At 34.9% G+C, this 10,576-nt stretch overlaps 1 pseudogene; it reads right to left on the bottom strand.

The window, feature by feature from the left end:
• Nucleotides 1–6,643: 6,643 nt before the first annotated feature.
• LOC147567913 (protein CANDIDATE G PROTEIN-COUPLED RECEPTOR 7 pseudogene) lies at nt 6,644–8,614 on the bottom strand (annotated as a pseudogene).
• Between the last annotated feature and the right edge of the window lie 1,962 nt (nt 8,615–10,576).

Genomic DNA, 10,576 nt, shown 5'->3' with positions numbered 1-10,576 from the left:
TTGTAGTAAATAGAGTATTTGCACCTTGTTTGATTGACTATGTCATGGATTTGAGTCTTTTTTTGTTATGATTTTGATCTAACTAGTGTGATTTTATTACAGGAAAGTGCATGTTGTGTTGGAGGCTCAATTTTAATACTTGAAGGAGAAAAAGGAAAGAAAATTGAAGATGTTTCAGGATCAGTATCGTTTAAGTTCTTGAAACACATAAGTTTTTTGTGAAACAATATTGTTCAATTTCGTGAGACTATTGAATCTGATTGTCAAACTATATTGTGAGGTGAATGTTGTCGTGGTTTTAAGTCAAATATTAGTATTATTTTAGATTTTATTTCTTTTTGTCAAATTATATTGTTAGTTGATGACTACTGTAGTCTATTTCGGAAAAAAATAATTGTTACTTGAATCCACAAGAACATAACTGACAAGAAAATTTTTCATATTCATTTCAAAGATAACAAAGAATGAACTACATGAATCATAGTGAAAATTTTCTAATTTAACGTTATAAACATACCCAAATGAATATGGGTTTTAATTTTTCTTTGTTTGTTGGTTTCAATTTATGAAAGTATCAACATATTGAAACAAGTTTGGGTTTAATCTTCTTTCTTTAGTTAGATCATTTCAATGGATGCAACTGGGAAAAAAAAAAGAGGTAACATAGTCAGGTTTAATTTTTGACTTGGAAAGACTAGGTGTTCTTTTCTCTTTTATTTGGGGTTTCAATCTCAACCCTTAAAAATTAAAGGGCTAAGATTGAAAGGATAAAAAATACCATCTCAGCTAACATGATGGCATCAGTCATGACGGATACAAAAGTGATTTTTTTTATCTTTTCTCTCTCCTACTTTTTAACAAAGAAAGACATGTGACTTTTGGCTGATTATTTTGTCTTCTTCCTCCACGTGTCAGGACGGTTTACTAGGCAGTTCCACCAAGTAGTTCCCCCAGACTTATTGCTTTCCAAATCTTAAAATTACAAAAATATAACAGGAAATTTGTGAAGAAGAGAGAAAGAGATTTTTAGGAATGAAACAGTAGAGAGGGAAAGTTTAAGAGAACGAGATATTTTGATATAGAGAGATGGTTAAAAAGAGAATTTATCTCTTCAGAGAAAATGTTTTGAAACAGATTTTTTAGAAAGAAGAAATTGATATTTCTAAAGATTTTAGGTGGTGATTGAAGGAGGATTTTAGAAGAAGATTGATGGAGATACTCGAGGCTGATGGGTATTATTTTTGGTCTCTTCTTCTCGGGTATTAATAGAGAAGCTCGGATCATCATCAAGGCATCATCTCTCCACGGTTTAGAAGACAGAGAACAACTGAGAAAGAAGAAACCGAGAGCTAGAGAGAGGAGAGTTTGATAGTTTTTCGGTCATTATTTCTTTTTCTTCTTCTAATCCTTCTCTTTGTGAGAGAGAGAAGGTCAGATTGAAAGAGAGCTAGAGAGAGAAGGCTACTGATTTATAGAGAGAGAGAGAGAGATTGAATCAATTATAAAATTTCATTATTTTTATCTTCTTCTTCTCCTTTCTTTACTGTTCGGTTAGAGAGAGTAAGAGAGAGTTATATTATTGTATTAGAGAGAGAAAGAGAAAGTTTAGAGAGAGAAAGAGAAAGTTTAGAGAGAGAAAGAAGGAGAAAACAGTAGAGAGAGAGAGAAAAACCAGGTGAGGAAAATAATTTTCCCACAGGGAATCCATTTCCGGGAAGACGAGAAAATCGTTTTTCCGGAGGGTGTGTTTGGCAGAATTCTGGAAAAACAGCAGGAAAATACATCCTATAGGGTCTGTTTGGCTGCAAATCAGAAGGAAAATTTGCGAGAAAAAGGTTGTTTCTTCTCCAATTCTTTCTCCCCCACTTATTTTATTGATTTTTATCTCTCCTACCATGAGTATAATCTCTTTAGTTATGAGTAGCTAACTTATCTAATCTGGGGTTTCGAGGAAATTATGATTTTGTGTAAATTTTCACTTAATACCTTAGTACTTTGATAAGCAACTCATGCAATGATTTTCTATAAATTCTCATGATTTCTTCTTCATTTATGTTTCCGAGTTGATTAGTCATATTCAGATAATCTCTTTAATGGCTAATACTCCTTAGTTAGTAGGTGAATGGTGAAAGCATATGTAAATCTTTCATTACCTATGCTTCATAAGTCTTGATTCGTCATATTTAGGTTGAGTCCTTTGATGAAGAATACTTGATAGTTGATAGGCAATAGTTAGATCGTAGAAAATCAATCATAGTGAGCCATACACGATATAAGATTTAGGTCGATATTTATGCCTGGTTATAATGGATTCAAACCCTAGACTTCCATCCCACTGATTTACTCTCATCGTTATTAATTGCCCTCGTTATTTTAGTATTTTAGTATTCTATCACCAAAAACCAATTTCAAAGAAAACCTTGTTAGTCATAGGATTTAGAATAGATTGACTTAGTCTCTGAGGAACGAACCGGACTTACTAGAATTATCACTTGACGCCCGTATACTTGCGGGTGGTGACCTTTTAGGGTAACCCTTCTAGGCCCATCAAAAATCTATAAAAGAAGGGGTATGCTTTTCGGTGGGGTAATGGTAAATCTATTAGAATTTGGGAGGACCCGTGGATATACCTTATATGGCTTCAGATCGGGGAAAAAATATGAGTTGCAAGACGTCCAGTCCCTATTCTTGGTGAGTGACCTTATTATAGATGGCAATTGGCGTTCGGACTTGATTAAGAGAATTTTCGATGAGATTTCGGCTCAGGCAATACTGCAATTATCGATTGGACATTCAAGTGAAGAAGATAAATGAATTTGGGTGCATAATACTAAGGGGCAGTTTTCTACTAAATCGTTGTATACTTCGATAACAAGGGGAAGACCTTCCACATCATTTACTATGGAATTCCCTCTCGGTTTGTCTCGGAAAAAGGTGTGGACTAAATTTAATTTAGCTCCTTGGGTAACTTACTTCGTATGGAGACTTCTTCATGATGCACTTCCAACAAAATCAAGGCTCTCAAGTATATTGAACCAGCTTCACGTCTGTGTTCCATGTGTAATGAAGAAGATGAGGATTTTGATCATTTGTTTAGGACTTGTAAAGTGGTGAGAGAACTTTGGTTATGTTCCCCCTTGGAATTACGGGTAGATGAAGATGAGCCATTTAATAAGTGAATTTGTCGTTGGATACAAGAAGTAGATGAAAACAGTGTTACTCTCCAACTTTATTTGGCGTGGTTCATGTGGAAAGCTAGGAACAAGTGTCTTTCAGGGAGAGAAACCGAGTTGTTATAAGATAATCCATGAAGCTTTGGCTATGCATCTGGTTTTTCATGGTACATTTATGAATCCCTCGACCTCAATAAGAAGAAATGAAGAACATAGGGTCACGGTTTGGGCTTCACTGGAAAGAGGGAAATTAAAAATTAATTTCGATGCAGCGTTCTCGTAAAGAATAGCTGATTTGGCGGCTGTGTGTAGAAACGAGCATGGGGAATTTAGATGGGCTGCTAGAGACACTGTTAGTACTTCCTCGGCGATGGAAGCCGAAGCTAGAGTTGCCTACTTGGCAATTGAAATGGCACCACAACTACCAGAGTATGAATGTGTTATTCAAGGAGATGCCTTAACTATTATTAAAGCATGCACAGAAGAAGAAGACATTCCATGAAAAATAAAATCGACATTAATGAGAATTCGAAGAGAAAGTATACGGCTACATGGTTGCACCTTTACATTTTGCTACTGTAATGCAAACCAAGTAGCACATCGTTTAGCAAAGAATTCGACTCAATTAAATTTATTTTTAAGAAAGGAGATCATTGAGACTCCCTCTTGCATTGTGAGCCAATTGGCGGCAGATAAAGCCAATATTTCAGTAAGCTCAAGTAGCTAATAAAATCGACAATAGCCTTCGTTGATCAAAAAAATAAGACCAATTAAATTGTACATTTTTTTTCCTTAATCAATCGTATATCAAATCAAAGAGAAGTATGTCTAGCTATCTCTTACACTCTATTATTTCCATCAATATTGATTGCATCTCAACAAATTAAGAAATAACTAGCCATCTAATATATAAAAATACAGGCTGTTTTGGATAAGTCTGACCATCCATTTTTTCAGAGGGTTTGATAAAAATCACTTCCGACCGATAATATAAAACCCTTTTTACGTAAATAGATTAAAAAAAGAAGGTTATCAAAATCGGTTATAATCACCCTACAATAACTCCTCCCACATTCTCTCTACTTTTTCTCTTCCTTAATTTCTCTCCGCAACTACCCACCCTATTTCTTATCCCTTGCTTTCTTTATTTTCATCTTCTCCCTTTTGACTAAAAAAAAAAATGATCTAATGGTGTTAGCAAGAGGGATATATCGCGCCCGTAGGACGCCACGGAAACCTAGTAACAAATAAAAGCAAGTCGACCAAGTTTGTTGTTCGTACTAAAATACCCATTTTGGGGAGAAAATACCCATAGTACAAAAATTTTGGTTTTTTTTTTCGCCCGACCCCCACCAATTATTCTCTTCAGTCCAGCAAGAGTAGATGGCAGATCACTATTCCGGACGACCCTAACTCTCGGAAAACATCAAACATTCTACCTAAAAATTCATGCACTCCGAAATTTTTATTTGTTTCCCAAACCCGTGACCTTGTTCAAACTATACATAAACATTGTCGAATCTAGGGATGGAGATTCGAGGAGGTTCAAACTCAATAAAGGAAATGCAACTAGATAATAATTCGGGAGCATGGAAACATACAACCAAAAGTTAAAAATTAAAATGAAAACCTAGTTCAGGTCGACATAATATGAAATTTTCTGTTAACAATACTGAGAAATCATTCGAAGCAGTTGTCATGTACAAAGAACCAACTCAACATACCAATCCCTACTGTACCACTACCACCAGTACGCTAATGGTGTGTTTGGATGACGGAATCATGAATCCAAGTAATATTTTTTGATTTGTTTGGACTAATAAGAATCCTATGATTTATTATTATTTAAGTATTTTTTTCACGAAAATCTTGTTTTTTTGTTCCGAAAATCTTTTTTTTAGCACATTTTTCTTTTGGGAAAAACACAGTCTCTATCAAGCATTTATAAAAATTTAGTTTCCGAAAAAGTATTTTCCGAGAAATAAAACAAATTTGGAGGAAAAACAGTTTTTAAGGGAAAATCTGTTTTCTGGAAAAAAAAATTGGATATTAAAAAAAAAACTTATTTGGGGAAGAATCGATTTTTGGGGGAAAAAATTGTTGTCGGAAAAATCAAATTTTGGAAAAGAACGACTTTTTGAAGAAAAAAATGATTTTTGGTGGAAAAAAGATGATTTTTAAAAAATAAAAATATTTTTGAAATTTAAAATAGTTATTTTGTTTTTCGTTGATTTTAAGTAGATTTATTAATCCAAAATCCTAGGGGGTAGGGTGGGATTTCAATCGGATTTTGGTCCAATACAAATTTTAGAATTAGGAATCCTTAAGATTTAAGAGTTCTAGGATTCTTGGTATTCAAACAGACCAAAGATTCATGATTCCTACCAAATCTCACTTTTGATAGGAATCCTACTTAGGAATCCTGCAACCAAACACACCATAAGATGTTTTTTTTTCTCTAAACCTGAATTTAACTATCGACTTGCTCGTTTGAATTTAAAGTGGACAACCGAAAACAGCAATTCAGACAACACGTGTCTTACAAATACAAACATTATGAAATCTGACACCTGACATGAGGAGGAAAAAAAACACTACCTGAGAACAAAGCAATAGAAGTTTCACATCCAACCGTTTCAATAGGGGTGACAACGGGTCGGTTCCGGTTCGGGTATTTAACTATCCAGAACCGGAACCTATAAATCGTAACGGTTTCGGTTCTTGACGGTTCCGGTACCGGTACCTCAATCAAAGGATCCAGAACCGGAACCTTTAAAATTCTCGGGTACCCATCGGGTATCGGGTACCCATTGGGTATTCACAAAAGTATATCAAATATTTCTTAAAGTAGAAGAATTTGCATGAATCTAGTGAAAAGAAATATCATAAACGACATAGATCCTTAAATAAGCAAATATCTCGGGTACAATAGTTGATGAGTATAAGAGATTAGAGATTAGGGGAATCAAGAAAGAAGAAATGAACCTTTATGTTATATTAACTCGCTCACTTTTGTGTTTTATAAATTAGTTTTCAACCAAGGAAAAGAGAATTTGAGAAATTTCATAACTTGGTGAGTTGGTAACTTGGTGAGAAAAACCCTGACGTACAAGAATACTATATAATCTAGGGTATTTTTTCGTATTATCTCGGGTACCCATTACCCGTCGGGTACCTGGCGGATATACCCGATAAGGACCCGCCTCCTAGTCGGGTCCTTTCGGGTATACCCATTTAAGACCCGATTTCCTTAATGGATCTAAAACCTATACCCAGTACCTACCCATTAAGACTCGGGGTCGGTTCGGTTCTCGGGTAAACGGGTACCCATTGCCACCACTACGTTTCAACTTGTGACTTGAGAAATGGCAGGTCACGAACTGAAAATACTATAGGGCATGAAATCTATGACAAATGCATATAACACTGTCGCCAAAAATTATAATAATTCACCTATAATGAAACTACAATTGAAGCAAAAAATCAAACAAACTACATAAAGACAGGATGAGTATAATTCTCTTCTTAATACACAATTAGCACAGTAACCATTGGCCTCAGCCCAAACCAAGAAACCCAAAATAAATCAATAAGAAATCTGGTTCTTCAATCTTCATACAGCAAAAACGAACACGAAATGGCAATCAAAAAAATAAAATGACAGAGTTGTTAATGAGAGCAGAGCAGTATACCGTGATTGGAAAATTGTTAGATCAAGAGAGTCCTGAGGAGATCCATTGATTACCCATAGAAACTCATCATAGTTCGAAATCTTCATCTTGGAGAGCTAGTTCAGCAGCCTCTTCTTCTTCTTCGTCGATAACAAAGTACTCATTCTTCACAACTGGTCTAAACATATAAAACATAACCAAGTAGAAAGCCAAACTAGCAGTTTCTTCAGCAGCATTACTAACCCAAAAATACTTATAAGCCGCGATTGTTCTTAATGCATAAACTACAATTCTTGTAAAATACAAATACCCAATAACCACAACGTAAAATTGTCTAAAAAGGGTTAACTTTGCTAAATTTCTTGCTGCTTTTCCATCAGTTTTCGATGTTTCTCTTAACGATCTAATCGACCAAACAATGGGAAATATAATTGCACAACAACAAACGATATCAACTAATAAGAACACTTGATTCCAAGTTACCCAATCTTTGATAAAAGGACCAGTTTCACCAATAACAACAGAAGCTAAATTAGCAATAACTTGAAGTGGAATCACAATCATCAAAACATTCTTCTCTTTTTCTTGTAAAAATGGTTTAAGAAATGACCATCCAGTTCCAATCAAGATAATCACAGTGAAAAGTAATACAACCCTAAGAGATTGAAATATGTAAAATAGAACATCCCATCCATGGGGGGTACCAGTCATTTTGATATAATGTTTATCTTCAGCAGCACTGATCAGATTCAAACCCTTAATCACTAACAATCCCGCCATTAATATATGGATTCTATGAACAGAGTGTTTATTCATAACACAGACATAGACCCAAAACCCTAGAAATAGGAAATAAGCTAAGGAGAAGAAGAAGTATAGAAATGGGAGTTGAGTCTGACCTGCCGGAAGAAAATCTTTGATTTGACCATCTAGATTGTAGATCTCGGTATGTACAGTCATGGTGACTTGACATTCTGGTGCACAATTAGCAAAGAAGAGACTGTATTCGTTAGGGTTTGTGACTGGGTAAGTTTGATTGAATGAATTTTTTAGAGGTGGAATCAGGTCTTTGAAAGTGAATAATGATAGAACGAAATGACTATCAAGAACACATAAATTAGGGTTTTTTTCAATTTCGAATAAGATTTGGATTAATGATTCATCCGATAAAAGAAAAAACCCTAAACGAGAAGGTTCTGGTTGAGAGAGAGTCGAACTGAAGGAAACATCGGTTACTGAAATATTAACGTGACCCGAGTGAGTGAATCCAAACTTTTCGAAGAGGATCATAGGTCGATTATCACCGGAGATTTGAAGGTTCTTAATCTCAGCTGAAGAGCGAAAAAGAAGAAAAGAAAGACAAGAGATGAAGAAGACGATGCGGAGTTCAGATTTCGCCATTGAGGAGAGAGAGAGAGAGAGTGTGAATTGGGGTCTTCGGTTTTGCAGATCGGCGAACTGAACAGTAGTGTTGTTCCGAGATCGACGCTTTGCCCAATTTGGCGGTTTAATTCAGTCTTCGATGCCTGTCGGTGGAAATTACGAACACCGGAAGCTAGTTAAATTCTGAACGTGTCGGTGAGGGAAACTAGAATGGACCCTCAGGCCTCGGGTAGGAGTGGGAATCGGTACGAGCGAGCCGCCCGCGAGCAGACAAAATAACGGGCTGGACGGTGCGGGCAAAGTACCATAACGACCGTCTAATTTTTTTCGAGCGGATCGGGCAGGCAAATCAACACTCTTAGTCCGCCATTGCCCGCTTAACTGTGCGGGCATTTCAAACTTCGGACGGGCAACACTCGAGTAACCTGAATGTGTCCATAGAAAATAGACAATGCTAGCTAGGCATTAATCCCACGTCCGAAGCATAAATATGTTGCCAGCTTTAAAGCTTGAAGAGACTATAAAGTCCTTGATGTTATTTATGAAAGCTAAAGCTTCCTTCATTCTTAACAAATTCCAATGTGGACTATACTCATCGCTTTCAAATTCTTAGAGTGTGTTTGATATCTCCTATTTCCATGGAAATAAAAGAATTTCCATGGAAATAGGTATTTCCACCGTTTGAAACGAAATATAATGCCATGGCTTTAATTCCCTAGGGAATCTACTTCCATGAAATAGTCCACTTTTAATTCTTTGTTTCTATCCTAAGAATTAATTTTTGTAGAAAGTCAAAAATCAAAATAAAAATATTTTGATATATTTGTATACTTGAAACCTAATATTTATCTCCATATATGTTCAAAATGACATTTTTACCCATAAAATTTAGCAAAATAAATTTTTACGTATACATATGTGCAAATGACATTTTTGTCCTTCTTACCAAATGGCATGTTTACAATGTTGTCGAGATGACAATTTGGCTTTATATAGCACAAATTACATTTTTACCCTTTTATAATATCAAATTGCCATTTTACCCTATGTCAAAATAACATTTTTGCCCTCGTATAATATCAAAATGACATTTTTACCCTTATGTGGTCCGAATGACATTCTTACCTTTATCTAGTAAAAATGATGTGTCTAGACTTTTACATTAAAATGACAATTTTACCTTTTTATATTAGTAATATCTTTTTTTTATCTATACGTTGTCAAATTTTATATTCTTATCTTGTTTTATTCACAACTTGACATTCTTACTCTTAAATTAGCGAAGTGATACAAGGTTAAATAAATTAACAATATAGGGGTAAAAGTATAATTTTGAAAATATAAGGGTAAAAATGTAATTTAGACAACATAAGGATGAAAATGTAAATTTGCATACATAAAAGTAAAAGAATGTCATTTTGAATACCTAAAGAGTCAATAAAAACTCCTAATTCAATATTATATTCATAGAAATTAGTTGTCAACCAAATAACAAAGTTCGTAATTCCACGAAATAAGAAAAGACTACCAAACGAAAGAACTCTTATTTCCACGGAATAAATTTCGTAGAAGACTTTCCATAGAACTCGTTTATTTCCATGGAATTATTGTATATAGTATATAGTATTCTTATAGTTTATAATACGTCGTATATGGTACATGTGTTCAAATAGAATGAACCTAGTTTTAGTCGATTTAGGGTGTTTAGTTAAATATGTAAAAAAAATCGTTTACGCAAATCTCATTACATAAAGTTCTTTAAGGTTTTCTCTTATATTTACATTTGTTATTTAGTTAAATTTGTTTTCATCACACAACTATTTTGTATATTACTAATCTTCATCTATTGTTCGTATAAGAACATATAAGACAACTACTAACAAAAATTTGTGAGATGGGGAAGAGAGACCTTGTTGGCACACCCTATTACGATTCTACCTCTTACACGCAGCAACTGTTATAAAGTAAAAACATATATGAGAAACTAAAATGGGTGTTGGTAGATTGTGGTGGTTGAGACGTTTATGTATTATATGATATTATAATGCTATTGAAGGATATATTCATTTGGTCTAAAGGAAGATGTCCTTCTGAAGGAGTGTCCTTCGACCAAGATGGCAATGCGTGCAATTAGGTAGGATAACGATGACCTTATCCATCTACTCCGATCAAATTAGGGGTCGAAATGGTTAGCTAGAAGCCGCTTACGATCGTCAGATCACTTCAGTAATTCGGGGCTAACATAGACGGGATCCTACAAAGATTACACATAAGAGGGGTAACTTGAACGGAGAGAATAAGACTAGTGGGAGCTTGCCTATAGATAGATATGATCCAGTCTGATAGTGC

This window comes from Eschscholzia californica, unplaced genomic scaffold, assembly GCF_041429995.1.
Source record: "Eschscholzia californica isolate CP2 unplaced genomic scaffold, dmEscCali1.0.p SCAF_1, whole genome shotgun sequence".
Lineage (NCBI taxonomy): Eukaryota > Viridiplantae > Streptophyta > Magnoliopsida > Ranunculales > Papaveraceae > Eschscholzia > Eschscholzia californica.
The sequence above is the reverse complement of the archived record's forward strand: the minus strand, read 5'-3'. Positions and strand labels throughout refer to the sequence as shown.